This window comes from Halichoerus grypus, chromosome 1 (genome assembly GCF_964656455.1).
Source record: "Halichoerus grypus chromosome 1, mHalGry1.hap1.1, whole genome shotgun sequence".
NCBI lineage: Eukaryota > Metazoa > Chordata > Mammalia > Carnivora > Phocidae > Halichoerus > Halichoerus grypus.
Genome location: NC_135712.1, coordinates 114,632,189 through 114,653,576, shown reverse-complemented (window position 1 = coordinate 114,653,576; position 21,388 = coordinate 114,632,189). Strand labels below are relative to the sequence as shown.

The 21,388-nt window shown below is 36.4% G+C and overlaps 1 long non-coding RNA gene across 2 annotated transcripts in view; it reads right to left on the bottom strand.

The window, feature by feature from the left end:
• Positions 1 to 20,901, bottom strand: part of LOC118526748 (uncharacterized) — a 502,548-nt gene extending 481,647 nt beyond the window's left edge. Inside the window, exon 1 of one of the 2 annotated variants that reach the window (XR_013447136.1) lies at positions 20,797 to 20,901. This is a non-coding gene — a long non-coding RNA (uncharacterized LOC118526748). The remainder of the gene's footprint in view (positions 1 to 20,796) is intronic. The other variant, XR_004912762.2, reaches the window with a different exon arrangement.
• Positions 20,902 to 21,388: the final 487 nt, after the last annotated feature.

Here is a 21,388-nt window from a genome sequence, read left to right as displayed (position 1 = left end):
TTTCGTTGGTGGCAAACTTTCATGTATTTTTTAAGTTTTCAATTCTTTGTTCTCCCCTTACTTAAATGTAGTTTGGAAAGCCAGTGAATATTCTGGAGATAGCTTTTTTTTTTTTTTTTAATCTCATGTCTCATTTTAACCTAGAAACCTTTAAATATTCATGGCTTTCAGATTCTCATAATTCATACCTTCAATAACATTCAATAACTTTTCTATCACCTCTAAAACAATAATCCCCAAATCTTTCTCTGTAGCTAAACCTTCTTTCATGAACTCCAGTTTTAGGGGTGCCTGGGTGGCTCAGTAGGTTAAACGTCTGCCTTTGGCTCAGATCATGATCCCAGGGTCCTGGATCAAGCCCCCCATCAGGCTTCTTGCTCTGCAGGGAGCCCGCTTCTCCCTCTCCTCCCCGCTTGTACTCTCTCACTGTCTCTCCTTCTCTTTCTCTCAAATAAATAAATAAAATCTTAAAAAAAAAAATGAACTCCAGTTCTATAGGTATGTACCTAGTTATCCCCTAGCCACTGCAAACTGAGCATGTCCTAAGAGGAACTCATCTTCCCTTTCCATCAGCCACACCCCCGTATGAACTATGTTAGAAGACTGGAAAACTCCATTATTTACTTGTCTCCATACAACCCACAAAGTTCTACATTTCCAGCTCTCCTTTACCATTTTAGTCCATGGTAGTCTTCCTTTTTTTTTTTTTTTTTTTTTGTTCCCTTGCAATGCAGTTATTTATACCGCAAGAAAAATGTAAACTCCACCCTTGGAGACTATCCTCATTTTTTCACAGTGTAACAACACTGCTATATATTTAGCAGATTGCATTTGTACTTTCTTAAATTAGCCCATTTTATGCTTTGTAGGCTAACCTCATACAAACTTTTCTTTTAAAGGGCATATGAATTTCCTTAGTGTTTCATAATATTCAGCTGAACAAAGAGAAATGTTGCCTCCAAATTTTCCAAACACAGAATGTTTTTGTTAATAATCAAATGCATATCTCTAATTTGGAAAACCCTCTTATTTCTAGATAAAGAAACAATATAAAAAGTTAGTAATGTATAGACTAAGTGAAGCTTCAAACATGTTGCAGAATTCAAAGAAAATGCTTTTGTCACTTTGTAAAGATCATCTGCCATTAACTTGCCTTTAAAAAACAAACATATGACAGACATTATTGTAATGACTTCAAAATAAATGTCAAAATAAATGAATTGGTCAGCTATAAGAATTTATGTTTTATCCACCTCAAAATGTTTACTTCAGTCTCCCTCTAACATCCTCTGAATTACCAGCCTTTTATGACAATTTTTTTATGACAATTAGGCAACATTTTGCCATCTGAGTTATATGCATTTGAGATTCACTGCAACAGGCCCCTTCCCCAGAAGATCAGCAAGAACATCCAGCCAAGACCAAGTTTACCGATCAATGAGAACTGTAAAACTCCAGAGCTAGGGGAATACAGCACATAGAATTCATAGGTTTTTTCCCATGATGCTTTAGTCTTTCAAAGTTAATTTTTAAATTTTATTTTTTTTTCTATTTTTTTAGTTGAATTTTTCTTCTTTCCTTTTCAACCAACATCTTAATCAATTCCTTTTTTAAAATCTTTTTTTAATTTTTCATTTTTACAGTCATATTCTATCTCTTCATTGTTTAACCTCATTTTTTTGTGTATATATATATATATATATGTTTTTCTTTCTTCAAAGTTTTGGGATACAGTTTCGCCTAACAGACCAAAATATACCCTAAATCTAGTGTATGACATTGTCCTAGTCTCCCGCCTGATCACATTCTCTTTTTTTTTATTTCTTTTAATTCTTTTTTCAACCAACTTCTTATCAATTCCTTTTTTAAAATCTTTTTTAATTTTCATCTTTACAGTCATATTCCATCCCTTCATCGTATTTACCCTTATTTTTGTATATATATGTTTCTTTAAAATTTTGGGAGGCAATTTCTTCTAACAGACCAAAATACACCCAAAAACTAGTGTGTGGCTCTGTTATTTTCACCAGCCTGATCATATTCTTTTTTTTCTTCTCTCCTTTTTTTTTTTTTTTTTTAACCCCCTTTTGTTTTCCCCTAGTTTCAGGGCTCTTCTGATTTGTTTAGTGTATATTTTTCTGGGGTTGTTGTTACCCTTTTAGCATTTTTTTAGAATTTTGTTCTCTCATTCATCTATTCTCCTCTGGACAAAATGACAAGATGGAAAAACTCACCTCAAAAAAAAAGAACAAGAGGCAGTACCAACTGCCAGGGACCTAATCAATACAGACATTAGTAAGATGTCAGAACTAGAGTTCAGAATGACGATTATAAAGATACTAGCTGGGCTTGAAAAAAGCATAGAAGATACTAGAGAATCCCTTTCTGGAGAAATAAAAGAACTAATATCTAACCAAGTGGAAATCAAAAAGGTTTTCATGAGGTGTAATCAAAAATGGAGGCTCTAACTGCTAGGATAAATGAGGCAGAAGAGAGAATTAGTGATATAAAAGACCTAATGATGGAGAATAAAAAGCTGAGAAAAAGAGAGATAATAAACTACTGGATCACAACGGGAGAATTCGAGATAAGTGATACCATAAAGTGAAACCACATTATAATAATTGGGATCCCAGAAGAAGAAGAAAGAGAGAGAGGGGCAGAGGTATATTGGAGCAAATTATAGCAGAGAACTTCCCTATTTGGGGAAGGAAATAGGCATCAAAATCCAGGAGGCAAAGAGAACCCCTCTCAAAATCAATAAAAATAGGTCAACACCCCGACATCTAATAGTAAAACTCACAAGTCTCAGAGACAAAGAGAAAATCCTGAAAGCAGCTACAGACAAGAGGTCTGTAACCTACAATGGTAGAAACATTAGATTGGCAGCAGACCTATCCACAGAGATCTGGCACGCCAGAAAAGACTCGCATGATATGTTCAGCACTAAATGAGAAAAATATGCAGCCAAGAATACTATATCTAGCTAGGCTGTCATTGAAAATAGAAGGAGAGATAAAAGAGATAAAGAGATAAGAAGATAAGAGATAAAAAGCTTCCAGGATAAACAAAAACTAAAAGAATTTGCAAAGACCAAACCAGCCCTACAAGAAATACTGAAAGGAGTCCTCTAAGCAAAGAAAGAGCCTAAAGTAACATAGACCAGAAAGGAACAGAGACAATATACAGTAACAGTCACCTTACAGGCAATACAATGGCACTAAATTCATATCTTTCAATTGTTACCCTGAATGTAAATGGGCTAAATGCCCCAATCAAAACACACAGGCTATCAGACTGGATAAAAAAACAAGACCCATCAATATGCTGCCTGCAAGAGACTCATTTTAGACCCAAAGACACCTCCAGGTTTAAAGTGAGGGGGTGAAAAACCATTTACCATGTTAATGGACATCAAAAGAAAGCTGGGATGGCAATCCTTATGTAAGACAAATTAGAGTTTAAACCAAAGACTATAATAAGAGATGAGGAAGGACACTATATCATACTTAAAGGGTCTATCCAACAAGAAGATCTAACAACCATAAATATCTATGCCCCTAACACGGGAGCAGCCAATTATATAAGCCAATTAATAACAAAAGCAAAGAAACACATCGACAGCAATACAATAATAGTAGGGGACTTTAACACCCCCCTCACTGAAATGGACAGATCATCTAAGCAAAAGATCAACAGGGAAATAAAGGCCCTAAATGACACACTGGACCAAATGGACTTCACAGATATATTCAGAACATTCCATCCCAAAGCAACAGAATACACATTCTTCTCTAGTGCACATGGAACTCCAGACTATACTGGAGAATATTCACATCCTTGGTCACAAATCAGGTCTCAACTGGTACCAAAAGATTGGGATCATTCCCTGCATATTTTTGGACCACAATGCTTTGAAACTAGAACTTAATCATAAGAGGAAAGTTGGAAAGAACTCAAATACATGGAGGCTAAAGAGCATACTACTAAAGAATGAATGGGTCAACCAGGAAATTAAAGAAGAATTAAAAAAATACATGGAAACAAATGAAAATGAAAACACAACTGTTCAAAATCTTTGGGATACAGCAAAGGCGGTCCTAAGAGGAAAGTATATAGCAATATAAGCCTTTCTCAAGACACAAGAAAGGTCTCAAATACACAACCTAACCCTACACCTAAAGGAGCTGGAGAAAGAACAGCAAATAAAGCCTAAACCCAGCAGGAGAAGAGAAATAATAAAGATCAGAGCAGAAATCAATGAAATAGAAACCAAAAGAACAGTAGAACAGATCAACGAAACTAGGAGCTGGTTCTTTGAAAGAATTAACAAGATTGATAAACCCCTGGCCAGACTTATCAAAAAGAAAAGAGAAACGACCCAAATAAATAGAGGGATCACAACCAACACCAAAGAAATACAAACAATTATAAGAACATAATATGAGCAACTATATACCAGCAAATTAGATAATCTGGAAGAAATGGATGCATTCCTAGAGATGTATCAACTACCAAAACTGAACCAGGAAGAAATAGAAAACCTGAACACACCCATAACCACTAAGGAATTTGAAGCAGTAATCAACAATCTCCCAACAAATAAGAGCCCAGGACCAGATGGCTTCCCAGGGGAATTCTACCAAACATTTAAAGAAGAATTAATACCTCTTCTTCTGAAGCTATTTCAAAGAATAGAAATGGAAGGAAAACTTCTAAACTCATTTTATGAGGCCAGCATTACCTTGATCCCTAAACCAGACAAAGACCCCATCAAAAAGGAGAACTAGAGTACAATATCACTGATGAATATGGATGCAAAAATTCTCACCAAAATACTAGCCAGTAGGATCCAACAGTACATTAAAAGGGTTATTCACCACGACCAAGTGGGATTTATTCCTGGACAGCAAGGTTGGTTCAACATCCATAAATCAATCAATGTGATACAATACATTAATAAAAGAAAGAACAAGAACCATATGATCCTCTCAATAGATGCAGAAAAAGCATTTGACAAAGTACAGCATCCTTTCTTGATCAAAACTCTTCAGAGTATAGGGATAGAAGGTACATATCTCAAGATCATAAAAGCCATCTATGAAAAACCCACAGCGAGTATCATAATCAGTGGGGAAAAACTGAGAGCTTTTCCTCTAAGGTCAGGAACACGACAGGGATGTCCACTATCACCACTGCTGTTCAACTAGTACTAGAAGTCTAGTACTAGAAGTCCTAGCCACAGCAATCAGACAACAAAAAGAAATAAAAGGCATCCGAATTGGCAAAGAAGAAGTCAAACTCTCACTTTTTGCAGGTGATATGATACTTTATGGGGAAGACCCAAAGACTCCACCCCAAAACTGCTAAAACTCATACAGGAATTCAGTAAAGCGGCAGGATATAAAATCAATGCACAGAAATCACTTGCATTTCTATACACCAACAACAAGACAGAAGAAAGAGAAATTAAGGAGTCGATCCCATTTACAATTGCACCCAAAACCATAAGATACCTAGGAATAACTCTCAGCAAAGAGGCAAATGATCTGTACTCAGAAAACTATAGAATACTCATGAAAGAAATTAAGATAAAAAGAAATGGAAAAACGTTCCATGCTCATGGACTGGAAGCACAAATATTGTGAAAATGTCTATGCTACCTAGAGCAATCTACACATTTAATATAATCCCTATCAAAATACCATCAACTTTTTTCAAAGAAATGGAACAAATAATCCTAAAATTTATATGGAACCAGAAAAGACCCCAAATAGCCAGAGGAATGTTGAAAAAGAAAAGCAAAGCTGGTGGCATCACAATTCCGGACTTCCAGCTCTATTACAAAGCTGTCATCATCAAGACAGTATGTTACTGGCACAAAAACAGACACATAGATCCATGGAATAGAATAGAGAGCCCAGAAATGGACCCTCAACTCTATGGTCAACTAATCTTCGACAAAGCAGGAAAGAATGTCCAATGGAAAAAAGATAGTCTCTTCAACAAATGGTGCTGGGAAAATTGGACAGCCACATGCAGAAGAATGACTCAAATAGACTCAAAATGGGTGAAAGACCTAATGTGAGAGAGGAATCCATCAAAATCCTAAAGGAGAACACAGGCAGCAACCTCTTCGACCTCAGCCGCAGCAACTTCTTCCTAGAAACACTGCCAAAGGCAAGGGAAGCAAGGGCAAAAATGAACTGTTGGGACTTCCATCAAGATAAAAAGCTTTTGCACAGCAAAGGAAACAGTCAACAAAACCAAAAGACAACCGACAGAATGGGAGAAGATATTGGCAAATGACATATCAGATAAAGGGCTAGTATCCAAAATCTATAAGGAACTTATCAAACTCAACACCCAAAGAACAAAGAATCCAATCAAGAAATGGGCAGAAGACATGAACAGACATTTCTGCAAAGAAGACATCCAAATGGCCAACAGACACATGAAAAAATGCTCAACATCACTCTGCATCAGGGAAATCCAAATCAAAACCTCAATGAGATACCACCTCACATCAGTCAGAATGGCTAAAATTAACAAGTCATGAAACGACGGACGTTGGCGAGGATGTGGAGAAAGGGGAACCCTCCGACACTGTTGGTGGGAATGCAAGCTGGTACAGCCACTCTGGAGAACAGTATGGAGGTTCCTCAAAAAGTTGAAAATAGAGCTACCCTATGACCCAACAATTGCACTACTGGGTATTTACCCCAAGGATACAAATGCAGTGATCCAAAGGGGTACACCCCAATGTTTATAGCAGCAATGTCCACAATAGCCAAACTATGGAAAGAGCCTAGATGTCCATCAACAACTGAATGGATAAAGAAGATGTGGTGTGTGTATATATATATATATACACACACACACACACACACACACACACACACACACACAATGGAATATTATGCAGCCATCAAAAAACTGAAATCTTGCCATTTGCAACGACGTGGATGGAACTAGAGGGTATTGTGCTAAGTGAAATAAGTCAATCAGAGAAAGACAAATATCATATGATCTCACTGATATGAGGAATTTGAGAAATAAGACAGAGTATCATAGGGGAAGGGAGGGAAAAATGAAACAAGCTGAAACCAGAGAGGGAGACAAACCATACGAGACTCTTAATCTCAGGAAACAAACTGAGGGTTGCTGCAGTGGAGGGGGGTGAGAGGGATGGGGTGGCTGGGTGATGGACATTGGGGAGGGTAAGTACTATGGTGAGCGCTGTGAATTGTGTAAGACTGATGAATCACAGCCCAGTACCCCTGAAACAAATAATACATTATATGTTAATTTAAAAAAAAATAAGCAAACCTCAGTGAAAAGAAATCAAACTTGGGGTTACCAGAGATAGAGGGTAGAGGGAGTGAGAATTGGAGGAAAGTGATCAAAAAGCACAAACTTCAGGGCATCTGGGTGGCTCGGTCCATTAAGAGTCCGACTCTTGATTTCGGCTCAGGTCTTGCTCTCAGGGTCCTGGGATTGCCCCCTCCACCCCCTGTCAGGCTCTGCACTCAGCGGGGAGTCTCCTTGAGATTCTCTCTCTCCCTGTCCCTCTGCCCCCTCCCCCTGTGTTCTCTCTCTCTCTCTCTCAAATAAATAAATGAGTCTTTAAAAAAGTACAAACTTCTAGTAATAAGATAAATAAGTACTAGAGATGTATCTCAGAACTTTGAATCCATTTTCTCTTTACTATCTGACACATTTAAATGCATTTATAGGGGTGCCTGGGTGGCTCAGTCGGTTAAGCCTCTGATTTCATCTCAGGTCATGATCTCAGGGTCTTGGGATCAAGCCCTCCTTCAGGCCCCACTTCAGTCTGTACGGTCAGTGTCTGCTTATCCCTCTCCTTCTCCCTGTGCTCCTCGCCCTGCTCATGCTCTCTCTCTCTCCCAAATAAATAAATAAAATCTTTTTAGAATAAATAAATTAATTAATTAATTTTCAAACTAAGAAAGTCACTATCTCCTTTGAGCCAAAGAACAGTGTTTTATTTTTATCCTTTATATTCCTAGTTTCAGTCCACCTTCTATGTACTGTCAACATGTTGACCACATATATCTGGCTACAGATAGGAACTTTAGGAGCAAGGGTACTTACTAGAACTACATAACTGCTCCATCTTTGCCAGTGCCCCCTGACCTTGTGTTGGGGAAATATAATTAAAAATAAAATCTCCTCCCAACCCAGGAATCTTCTCCACAAAGGTAGAAGAGAAAGAAAGCAATTTATTATTAAATCATCATTAAACCAGAATGTGATATGCATCCCATGCAATCTGCTAAAGACAATGCCAAGACAGAAAGAAATCTCACCCCCTCTTCTGGAGCCAAGCAGATACAACCCATTACTCACATATTCTCAAGATAAATCTGAACTAGTCATCAAGAAAGAGGACTTGACAGCACCATTTGTCACACACAGTTCATCCTAAATTCACCAAGTAATTGGGGTGACCATCTATGTTAGCTAATTGACTTTATCCAGAAGAAACACGAACGCATATCTATATAATAGGAAATAGTTTTGTAACTTGGTGTGAGGTGTGTGCTGCCAAAGTTAGGCTTCTACCATCCCACAGAAACTGGGAAACAGGGTCACGATATTCCTTGATGATTACCTTCCAAAGAGATGTATCCCAGATCCTTAAGAAAGACAATCCTGGGTCATAAAGCTGGCAAGAGCTGTATTTAGCTTCTAGTAAGATTCACATATTTCAAAAAGACAGAGGGACATGTGGGTGGCTCAGTTGGTTAGGCATCTGACTGTTGGTTTCAGCTCAGGTCATGAACTTGAGGTTGTGGGATCGAGCCCCACATTGGGCTCTGCTCAGTGCAGAGTCTGCTTCAGATTCTCTCTCCCTCTCACTCACTCCCTCTCTCCTAAATGAATAGAAAAATCTGAAAAAAAAAAAAAAGAGACAGAACTTACCAGTTTTCTAAAGTAAATGCTCTAAGAAAAGGGGAGGGGAAATCTCTGCTTATTTTCAACAGGAAGAATTAAGTCTCTAACTTTTAATTTGTATTTGTCCTTACAATTGGATAAGTCATTAATTGCTTTAGGCCTTTGTTTCTAGATTTATAAAAGGTTAATTGTATTTTATAGTCCCTAAGACACATTTTATTTCTAGAGTCCCTGTGACTATCTTTTTTCAACTTGATGTCATCCACAAATTTAATTAAGTTGCCTTCTAAGTTCTTACCTAAATAAATAATTGAGAAAGAGGAAAGAACCCCTTGACATTCTGGTCTGATGCTTATAGCTACACTGTGTTGTTGTCTTACTGAACGTAAGCCATCTCACAGAACAGAAACATCAGACAAGGTCACTCTAAGAATATGATAAAATGAAAGAAAACAAGGTCACTGTGAAAGCCACAAAATATGAAACTTCCTCCTCCCCTGGCTAATATAGGTGACTGGTGCTTTTTTTTTTTTTTAATCAATTAGGCTTTATCCTAACTATGTTCTTTTTATAGGTAAGATTGATTACGGTACCCAATCATAGAATTATCCCTATTTCCTGATAACATCTAAAGCCCCATTTCCTTAAACCCTCTCCAAAATTATTCTGCCAAAACTCAAATACTATAATAGAATGCCCCATAATAACGTTTTCCTGCAATGTCAACAAGTAATAAACTCATCTTTTTCAGCTACAGATATGTTGCTAGTGGTCTTTGGCAGGAAGGAACTGACATCATCGATTTAAAATGAATGTGGAACAGGACAAAACCAAGGGCAGAGCCTTTGAAACAACACTGGAACCTTCACTGCTTATAGTCATTGATCCTTTAATCAATAACTTTGGCCATGGTAATTTAACCCAATACATATCCACCTGACTATATAATTATTCCTTTTATCTCTTTATTTTCTTCACAAGGATATCAGGAGACTTTTTCAAATTAACTTGTCAGACATTTTTTTATGTAACATCTATGATATCGTCCTGATATTTTCTTCCCTTTTGGATTATTTGATTTATGTGTGTGTGTGTTTATAAATTGTGTATATATTCTAACTATGGGGGGGAGGTGATCAAGGTTGCTTGGTTTGCCAATGTTTATTAAACTCATGTCACTACTTACTGTCTCCCTGTATGCTATTCAATATGATATCTTTACCTGGCTTGCCTATCATATTCTTACCTGAAGTATCTTGAGTTTCTATTTTTTCCTCATCCATTTAGCCTTCAATTCCCTTATTAATATATTTGTGCTGTTCTTTTAATTTAAAGTTGTTGTTGCTATTTTTTTAAGTAAAATGACTTGTTGGAAGGTTCTCCTCTCTGTCATGTGAAGTCTGCAGCATCTATTATAGTCAGTGGTAACAGAATCCCTAATATATGTAATGTTCTGACTATTACAAAGAATGCCTAATAATTAACCTTAGTAATTTTTTTTTACCGAAATTAACTCATTAGATGCTTAAGAATTAGCTAGGTCTAAAACTAACTAGGAAAGGATCAAAATGGTACACAAATGTTCAATGGAAGTAGCAAATCTGGGAAAGAACAACCTGCCCTAGGAGTAGGGGAACAAAGGGAAAGGCTGGCATTACTACAGCCTAGAGGCTTGGAGAAGGGGTAAGTGAAGTTGAGACTCAGACTTCTGTGGAGGGTATGCGGGTAGGCTGGTGCTGGTGTCTCTGAGGGGGATGCCTTGAGGCCAGGTCGACAAGGGATGGAAAACTACAAACTGGATCAGATGCTGTACCTAAAAGGAGCTGTCTCTGCTGGGATGAAAAGCATCGCTGGCAAGACACTCACAGGAATGGGAAATACATACAAGCTCACAGAAGGGAGAATATCCTTTCTCCTTCCTCCAGCCTTGTGTGTCCTTTTGGCCTCCTCGTTGCCAGAGAGTAGCTAGCCAGAAATGTGGTCTGCAGAGTCCCAGCCCAGCATCACAGGCTGAGTCTACAGGGTGGGTTTGAAACCAAGAGATAATAGCTTAATGACTGGTATGAACACTCTCTCAACATTCAAGCCAGGCTTTTTCTTTGTTGTGCTTGCCTTTGATTAAAGGTCCCTCTTTTTCTTCTTTACATGTCCTATCACTCATAATGAGTTTTTTAAGTTGCTTTGTCTAATGCCCAAACCCATTTGGCTGTTTCCATCAGGATTATGATTCCTCAAGTTACATGGTCACTCTCTCCCCGTGTTCCTCTGGCTCCCTTTAGACCAACAAGTTTTCCTGGTAGGCCATGATTAAACACAGAGGGGTACTTTCCCTCACTGTTCCCTCTGCTTTCAGAAATACGTTACCATAAATTTCCACAGGTTGACCTATGCACTCATAAATCTGTTTATCTCCTCCTGATTCCACCTCCATGAACATATATCTTACATCCTTAATGGTACATATCTTTTGAATAGGCACTGAATGTGTTAATGAAAACTCTGGCTGGCTTCTAGTAAGGTCTTTCACTAGCAATAAATAAAAAATCCCCCGATCCTATCTCTTCACGGAAAATAAATTTTCTTCTTTATATTCAGCCATTTTCTTGCCTTAGTTTCCTTGTAGTAAAGCCTTCTACTTTTTTTTCTCTCCAAGTTTAATAATTTAATATCCAGTCTTCTGATTTTTTTTATGGTATGCACCCACCTCTAAATCATACATATTTATTTTGTTCCTAATTCACTTTCTGTGTTTCCTCTCTTGTTTTATCTTCTCTGCTTATATTCTACCTACACTACTCCTATTATTCTTATTGTGCTGGGTCTTCCTATTAAATCTCCAGAAGTGCTCTACTTCATTTCTTTTCTTCCCCTGGGGATTTCAGACAAAGCCTCTTCTTCAGAACTTAACATTCTGTTTCCTCTCTTCAGCAAGAAGGCTCTTCTCCACGCTGTATTCTTGTTGCCCCTCCCCTGTGGTCACTTGTTTTCTTCAATTTCTTGTTTCTTTACTATTCTCACCCCCCTAGCACCACATGGGCCCTTTCTCCCACCCACCCCTCTATTTCTTTATCATCATATGGTTTTCAGTAATTTGAGAAATAGAACATAACACACAATGTGACACTGACTTGACTCTCCTTCTTACACGTAAAACATTTTCTCTTACCAGTCATTATGCTCAACCATTTTTGTATTTGACATGTGTAGCTCATCTTTGGTTTTCATATATCCTGGCTATAATTCTTTTCTTTTTCCAAAAAGAAACAAAAAGTTCCTGGCAGTCGGAGAACCTCACCTTCCCCTTCCCACAACTATTACACAAATGGGTTGCCTCATACAAATCTAAGCTGGCTTGCCATATGCCAGAATTGCTAAAATAATGCAGTATTAGAGGTGAAAGTAAACAAATTCTGCATTATGCAAGAAAATGGAATCAGCCTACAGTTCTCAGGTAACATAGAACTATTTTATTGTGACACAGTTCAAAATAAATCAAACGTCTCTGATGATATAAATCTAACGTCAAAGCCCTCAATTTCCAGGGTCTGGATTTCTTTACACTAGGTTATAAAGCCATTTGGTTTTATTCTATTTGAATTAATAATTATAGTACTTTGCATTTCCAAAATCCTTTCAAATATTTGAATAGTACAGTACTCTTTAAACCAGGCAGAAATATATATATATATTATTTCTATGCTACAGATAAAAAAAAAAAACTGGAAAAATGTTTAGTGACATTCATGGTCACAAAGAAGTGGCAAAATGAGGATTTAAATTTAGCTTTTCTAAGATATTGCCTACAAAAAGAGTTTCAGCATTCTCGCCACATCATATCTTCCTAGCAAGATTCCAACACAATGTGAGAAACAAATTAACATGAAATAAAAAATCACTCATTAGACATTGTTATAAAACTCTTACAAATTCTTCTGGAAAGCTACTTGGCAATGGATATCAAATATCGTAAATGTTTTCTTAGTCTTCAACCTAATTATTCTACTTCCACAAATCCATTGTGAGAGAATAATCTGAAATACAAAAATGATTCATGAACAAATATATCCATTGTAGAGTTATTTATAACTGGACTCAAACTATGGCTAAAAATGGTAGAAGGTTAAATAAATACAGTAAATCCACAAGGTGGAATTATGAACAGCTGTTAAACTAAGTCCCATTATGAGTTTATACTACCATGAAAAATTATTATTCTATGAATGCTAATTGAACAGAACAGGATTCAAATTTATAAATAAATTATGAGCCCAACTACCACATATCGTCATCCAATATATCTTTTTGCTTACATACATATTTTTTTAGGATTTTATTTTTGGGGCACCTGGGTGGCTCAGTCAGTTAAGTGTCTGCCTCCAGCTCAGGTCATGATCTCAAGGTCCTGGGATTGAGTCCTGAGTAAGGCTCCCTTCTCAGTGGAGTCTGCTTCTCCCTCTGCCCTTCCCCCTGCTCATGCTCTCTCTCTCAAATAAATAAAAATCTTAAAAAAAAAAAAAAGATTTTATTTTTAAGTACTCTCTATACCCAACATGGGGCTCAAACTCACAACCCCAAGATTAAGAGTTGCATGCTCCACCAACTGAGCCAGCCAGGAGCCCCTCAACTGTGTACATTTAAAGTGGTAATTTTTAAATTTTGTTTTCTGAAAATGATTATTAAATTAATGTTGCTGGTATAATCAATGGCATTTTTTACACTCAAGGAAAAATACATTGTAAAATTCATTAAGAATTCTGGAATAAAAGTCAAAAAATATTAAAATTTATTTGGAGTGGAATTATGGATAATTTTCTTCTTTTACTTGATTACAAGGCTATAATTCAGTAAATAACAACAACATAAACTCTCCCAGAGAAGTCTCCTTGTTGTCTATTCTCTTACATAAACCAAATATCTTTTTTTTTAAGATCTTATTTATTTATTTGAGAGAGAGAGAGCACGTGTGTGCACGTGCAGGGAGCGGGGCAGAAGGAGAGGGAGAAGGAAAGGTAAAGAATCTTAAGCAGACTCCCTGTTGAGCACAGATCATGACCTGAGCTGAAACCAAGAGTCAGATGGTTAACTGACTGAGCCACCCAGGTGCCCCCCAAATATCTTTTTTTATCACTGACCTTCATTCTGACACCCTTTATTAATGTAGTTATTACTAAAACATTTTAGACCAACAATATTTTATTTCTTTTTATTTTCCTTTTATTTCCCATATTTTTTCCTTCCATTTTTTTCAATTTAAATTCTCATTTTTTGTTTGTTTCGTACTGTTCTTATATGCTTCCCAAGGCTGTACTAACTCATAAAACCTTTGTTCTATGTGCGCCTTGCTGCCTGCTTCATGGAAGCCATTCTCTGGTCTGGTCTCCCAGGTCTCCAGATTCTTAATTTCTCATACGATCTTGAAAACTGACATAGCAAACTCAAAATTCTTTAGTGCCAGACCTCAGTGCCTGTCATCCAATGAGACCAAAGCAGCTGGAGTCTGTTTTCCTGAGGAAATGAGGAGTCTCCCTGGAGGAAGTTTACATTAAGTGAACAAAACTCCTGCTTATGTCTATGCATAACAGTAAAGCCCAAACTAGTGGAAATCACATATTTGTCACTCAGAAACATGTCTCCTACTTCAGTACTCTTCTGTAAGAATACTAGTAATAATAAAATTACTTTTTCTCTATTAAACATTCATAGTTGTACACAATGCCTCTCTGAGCAAGAAAAAAAGGTGTTTCCTAGACTATATATATATAACTTTGGATGAGTGGCAAAGAAGAGTTGTTACTTAGGATGTTAACCTAAGGTTTGGTAACTAGCCAAACCTCTAATTAAACTAAGTTAAATGACCATAGTTAGACCCAAAGCTAGAGCACAATTTCCATTACTATAAGACTGCCTGGGCAATGGTAACAAGTGACAAGTGCTGATCAAAACCCAAACTACAATGTATAGAAGAGTCAAAGTGGTAAAATAGGTAGAATGCCCTATACAGCTATGCTGTGCTATGTGAGTTCAATAATTAAAGAAATGTTTTTAAATTTCTTCAAAAGATAGATGATTTGAAATTAATATTTCTTCAACCTCCACAGAAACCCAATTTCTTAAGAAATTGGAATATATCTGCACCCAGCAAGGACAGCATGGTATAGTGGTTAGTGCATTCACTCAGCAACCAGACTCAATTCCTTCTTGGCTCTGCTTCTTGGGCAAGTTGCTTAACCACTCTGTTCCTCAATAGGTAAAATGGGACTAATAAAGGAACCTACCTCAAGGTATTATTATGCCAATTAAGTAATTATTATAATGTACCCAGAAAAATGCCTATGAAGGGTAATGTGCCATCCTGAAATATGACTCCTAGGCATAAGGATTACTTTTGAGCTGATTATTTTTAAGAAACAACAGTAGGAGCTCTGGAAACATGGTAGAAGTTACCTTTTCTTAAGGAAGATTTACACTTACAAAGGAAATCTCCACTTGAGTCTTTTCTCTGTGTACCAGGAAGAGAAGGACATTCTAAATCACAAGAAACTCTTAACAATGGAGGGGACTTAAATCTACATAACAACCTTACTCTTACTTAGTGTGCTTTTCCTGATAACCTCACTTAAGCCCTCACCTCCCAACATCTTTCTTTTGTCCTTGGCTGGAGACAGATATTTAAGGTGGTGGCTTGGGCCATTTCAGTTTTCCTATTTCCCCTGGGGATATCCCATGTATACATAAGGTATATATGTTCTTGAACTTCTGTTGGTTTTCCTCTTTTATTACAGGAGTATCTCAGCCAAGATCCTAGAACAGTAGAGGAAAAATTATTTTTCTTCCCCTATACCTAGTACATAATGAGTACCAAATAAGTTTTGCTAAATAAATAAAAAAAGAAAGCTTGAAAGAAGATCAAGGTTTTGTTCTAAATATATTTTGTTCCACTGGTTGAGGCCCTCGTCCACCAGGGTCTGGGCCCTGCAGTGGGTTTGTATTATTGGTATAGTCTACTACCAAATATGGCAAGATGACTGTTGTAATGGTCAGTTTTATGTGTTAATTTGGCTTGACTATAGTAACCAGTTTTAGGGGAGAAAAAAATAATTTTCCCTTTGTCCTAATTCTCAGCTGGGAACCCTGCGACAAAAGACAGATTAACAAGAGAAAAACAAACGGATGTTTATTAATACATCTACCCCATGTATATATGGAAGATATTCAGGGAGGTGGCTTAACTCAGGCTTAAGTACCATCTTCAGCTGAAGACAAGGAGAGAATGGTGTAGGAGAAGCTAGTGTGGATAGAAGACTATGAAAAGTATGGTAAACAAAAGTAAGGTTTGTTATGTGTTTACACACACACACACACACACACACACACACACACACACATCCTATTGGTTCTCTTTATCTGGTGGAACCCTGACTAATCAGTTGCCAAAAGTGTTGAGTCAAAGAATGCATTTTTGTGTCAGACACAAAATCCTCTGCTAGAAGAGTAGAAAAATGGACCAACTCAGAGGCAACCGTGCCACAACTGAAAGATTACAAGGACCTAATATGAAGGTTGTTTGTGGAGTTAATGATCAATGTAACCATTTTTATGCAAAAACACATGACCGCCCTTGAATAATTTATAGCCATAAATGAATTCATAACCATCAATGGGCTACTTGGAGAAAACTACTACAGGTGCCATCCATGGGGTGACAGCTGATTGAGTTTCCTATGGGCAGGGAGGTGGAGTGGAGGTAGAGGATGAAAAGGGTCAAAAGTAAATCACCACTGTTGAACTTCATGATCCTGATAAGTCACCTGAATTATACTCTTTAGGAGAAAGTAATCAAGCTGGCATGCGTCTGTAAACTTCTAGGAGTCAAAATAACACAATACACATCTAAGACACAGAAGTAAATCGAGAAACCAGCAACATTTCAGTTTTATGTCTACCCTAAAAGGAGACCCAGCAAGTGGGTCCTAGTGGGTGGAATTAAATCCCTATCCTAACCTAGACTAGCCCAAGGTCAATTTAAGGTCATTTGCCTGTAAATTACTTCTTCTAGTGTGAGAGTTGACCATGGGTATAAGTTCTCTTACTAAGAACTTTCCAAGTATAAATGACACCCACTCAAAATAAAATTATTGTAGAATAATATTGTGATCAGGAGATTATGGGAAAAAAATACACTTCAGAACAGAAGAGAATTCAAGCAAATAACAACTAATTCTTATGACTTGGCATATTTTCAATTGCAGGCCTTTGTAGTCTGCTAAGTTTTATACTATAAATCATTTTATATTTATCATTTCAACTTTAAAAATCAAACCCAATGTTATTCAATATAAGGTAAATTATTTGATAAAAATTGTGATAATTCAAGTTTTTCCTGAGTATATTCTATCATTTCAAACTATATGCATATAAAAGTAAATTCACTAATAATGCTGACTTTTTCTTAACAGAAAACGCAGACTCTTTCCCACCAGAAAAACAAACAGAAAACTAACTTGCTTTCTTTGATGGAAGGAAAAAAAAAAAAAAACCTACATTAAGTTTAAAACCCCTACCTTATGTCACAAAAAAGAAAATAAAATCTGAAATGGAAATCAAAGGAAAGGTATTTGTAGAAACCTTGAGTCTTTGAAATATTTGGATTCCAAATGAACTAGACTACTTTAAAAGAAAGAATGCAAGATCAAAGTCATGAATAAGACAGAAGCCAAAATATCACCTCATATAAAACAGGCCACCTGAATTAGTATATCCCCACAGTCTAAATCTGAAAGGGAAAAAAAAAAAAAAAAAAGACAAGGACATGATGCCAGCTACAAAAAAATTCTGGAAGAAAGTTGCCTTTTGCAGGTTTTATGGAAACCCAAAAAGGGCAATTTTTATGCTTTATAAAGTATGCATAACCAAAAGTTACTTTCACAGGTATGAAATGAAACAAATCCAAAGCATTTTCTGTCCTACACTGAAAAAAGAAAAAGAAATTTTTGATCATTGTGAGCTATAGTTTGTTTTATTTGTAATAAAGCATTATGCAAGAGATCCTATATTTTAGAACAGTCACTGAATAGTAAGCGAAGGTTGTATTTATAGCTGAAAATATACGACAGTAGACAAAAATTTTTGATTGAATAAATTTTGGGTTTGTTTTGATGAAGAACCAAACTTCCTACCTTTGACAAGGAAATAATGGTAATTTAGTTTATCTCACAATGTCAATGGTTTAGAATTGCCCTGTGATTCATGGATCATCTCATCTTTTCAGTGACCTGACAGGTGCTCTAAGTCTGAGGGTAAGCTAATTGTAAAATGTCACTTTCACTTGTTCCCGGTCTCTCTGTGGTCAGAATCTTGCATCAGGAACCTATGTTTGGCCAAGTAAGTCCGTTTCATGACTCTCTGATTCAGTATACTTAGTCTGGTACTCTGATCTATTTTGGTCCCTTTATATTTTTTTGTAGATACAACATGAATTTATGATTAATATATCTTATTATATGTTTAACAAAACAGAATGATAAGGTATTAAGGTTAGAGAGCTAACTTCTGACTGGTACCTTCCTAAAGACTATGGTCATTTTTATTGTTCCTTCTATAATGCCAGAAATACTATCCCATTCTCCTCCACCAGGATTGCCTGTGGTGTGTGTCTCTCTGAGAGCTCCTACAATCACCAATGTTCCTCGCCTGCCAGAAAGTAACGTTCTTTACCCACTCTAAGGACTGAAGTCCATAAATACTAGAATAGAGATAAAGGAAATTTGTGTATAAGGACCCACAAAATGGAAGATGCCTCAGTGGCCTGGCCCATGTCACAAATCTAAACCTAAGTCAGCCCACACTTATGGGAACACCTGGTTATCTAGGAAACCTAACATACGCCAATCATAGTCCTCCAATTCAGCATTGGCTAGCTCGCCTTACCCTACAAGACCGGCTAGTCTTACCAGGAGATCCTCAACATCCTAGCCAATTATGCCCTGTTTCCAAGTTGCTGCTTCCGATGCTCTATAAAATTCGCTCTCACCCAAAGTCCCTCAGGAAGAGTGCTCCACTCCTTGTGAGGCACTGGACTCCCCTAAACCATGGATTGTTTTTCCTTGAATAAAAGACACCAAACTTGTTACTGAATTGTATTATTTTTGTCATTTGGCAGTAGATATCAGATGAGTTGCCTGGAAGGACTTTGAGGCACTGTTTCCAAAAGTGAAAAACAGTCCTGTTTCTTATAACAGCCTTATTATACTTAATTTAATGATATATTTTTTACATTTTTTTCTTGTGGTAAAATACATATAACATGAAATTTGATATGCTAACCATTTTTAGGTGTACAATTCAGTGGCATTACTTATATTCATAATGCTGTAAAACCATCAGCCCTATCTATTTCCAAATCATTTTCATCATCCAAAATAAAAACTATACTCACTAAGCAATAACTCCCCATTCCATTTTCCCCTCAGCCCCTGATACCTTCTAATCTACTTTCTGTGATGAGCTTATTTTTAAATGTGGTATTTCTAGAACAGTCCTGGTTATAAATTTTGTTTTATCCAATTAAATTCTGATGGAAAAAAGAATAGATTTTTCACTGAACCTATTCAAATAATTACATTGCCATAAAAAAGTATTTTTTATAATATTTCACCATTCACCTAATTAGTTTTGAAGATAAAGCTAATCAACATAAAATCACTAGTTTCTATTCACTAACCATTCTTAAGTTCTGATGATGACCACTAAATTATAAACTATATTAAAAATTTTCCATAGAATCTTTTTTTTCCAAATTCTGAGATATTGGTCGGGGCAAGACATCTTTCAAAGTGACTTTTATTTCAATTTACACGTGTGGCCCATTAAACAGAGGATTAGAAATAGGCCAAGGAGAAAAAAAATTATTTTATAATATGTCCATTAGAAAATATAACATTAACTATAGTTAAATTTCCTTTATGTCAGTTATAGCCAATCCTACATAATTAATTCTTTATAGCCAGGACTTAGCTTAATAATCTGCTTTCACTGAGTCATCTGTTTCTAGACTAAAGATCTGGATATCCTAATCCAGCCCCTTGATAAGAGTTTGTTCATGGTGGAAATATCAGCTGATACCTGGAAACCTATAACTTCAGAGTAGGAAAGTCAGTACCAATGAGTTATCAGAAGAGATCAGTGATCATGTCAAAATCTAAAGACAAAAATGATTGTAGTCTTGAAAACAACCATAACCAGACTGTCAATATTTCAAAAAAAAAATAGCAGAATGTCACACTAATTACAAGGAATATGAGCTTTTTCAGAGAACTTCTGATTTTGACTTTGAAAATGTTTCATATGCATGACAAGTCAGCACAAAAGCACATAAAGTTACCAGGTCCTCAAATGAAGATGTTCTCTAACATAACTAAGACCAGATTAAAATCATACCTATGATCCCATTACAGAGAAGTTGAGCTAATCACTGGGGATTTCTACAACTCCTATAAACATATAATAAACACACAGAGAATAAGAACAGCTCCAATTGTCATCTGCTGGTGCAGCATACTCTCATAGTCCCTAAAACAAAACTAATCCAGAAATTCATGAAGCAGAAATAAACCAGAAACAGACTGAGGGAGAGCAAAAGCTCTACTACCATACATTAAAAGCCACCTCAGAGACCAAATAAGAAGCCTGGGCACCAGATGACCATAAGGTGCATTTACTGAACAACTTATTTTACTCAATTTCATTGGGTAAATCTTTATGAGACACATCCTTGAGAATGATAAAATAGACAACCAACCAACCAAACAAATAAGTAAACAAGCACGCAGGGAAACTCATAGAAAATGTAGGTCAATTAATGAGTGAAGATTTTCTTACTTGCAATAAAGCGTTATTCAAGTCAGATCAGCTTTCAGAACAAGTAGCTTCCTGGCATAAGGAATGAAGCTTGTATTTGTAGTTCAAATTCTTATATCCCAGTTGACAGTTCTGATTGGCTAGCATTTGGGTCACTGTCGACAAAAACAGAAGTTACAGTCTATCACAAGAAAAAAAAATCATAGCATATTTCAGGATGCAGTTTTCAAAATCACTAAGAGTAAGATCCAAATGAGTCAAAGAAAAGGAGAAATAAAGCAAATTTTAAAAAAGAAAAAATATGCATGCATATGTTATATAAAATATGTAATACATATACACATACATAATGAAATGTGAATACACATACTCTGTGTATATGCATGTAGACTTTTTTTACAATCCAGTAAAAATATAAAACAAAATCTGAGCTAAAAAAATCTTAGATTAAGCTTATTGTAAAAAACCACAAATCTTTCTAGTTATTCTAGCATGAAAATATATACTGAGCATGAGAACTTTATCTTGATTTTGGAGATAAGTACATGTTTTTTCCATGGTTGTTGACAATTCTTCCATTCAGTTGTCCCACAGAACAGCTCTGGCTCTGAAT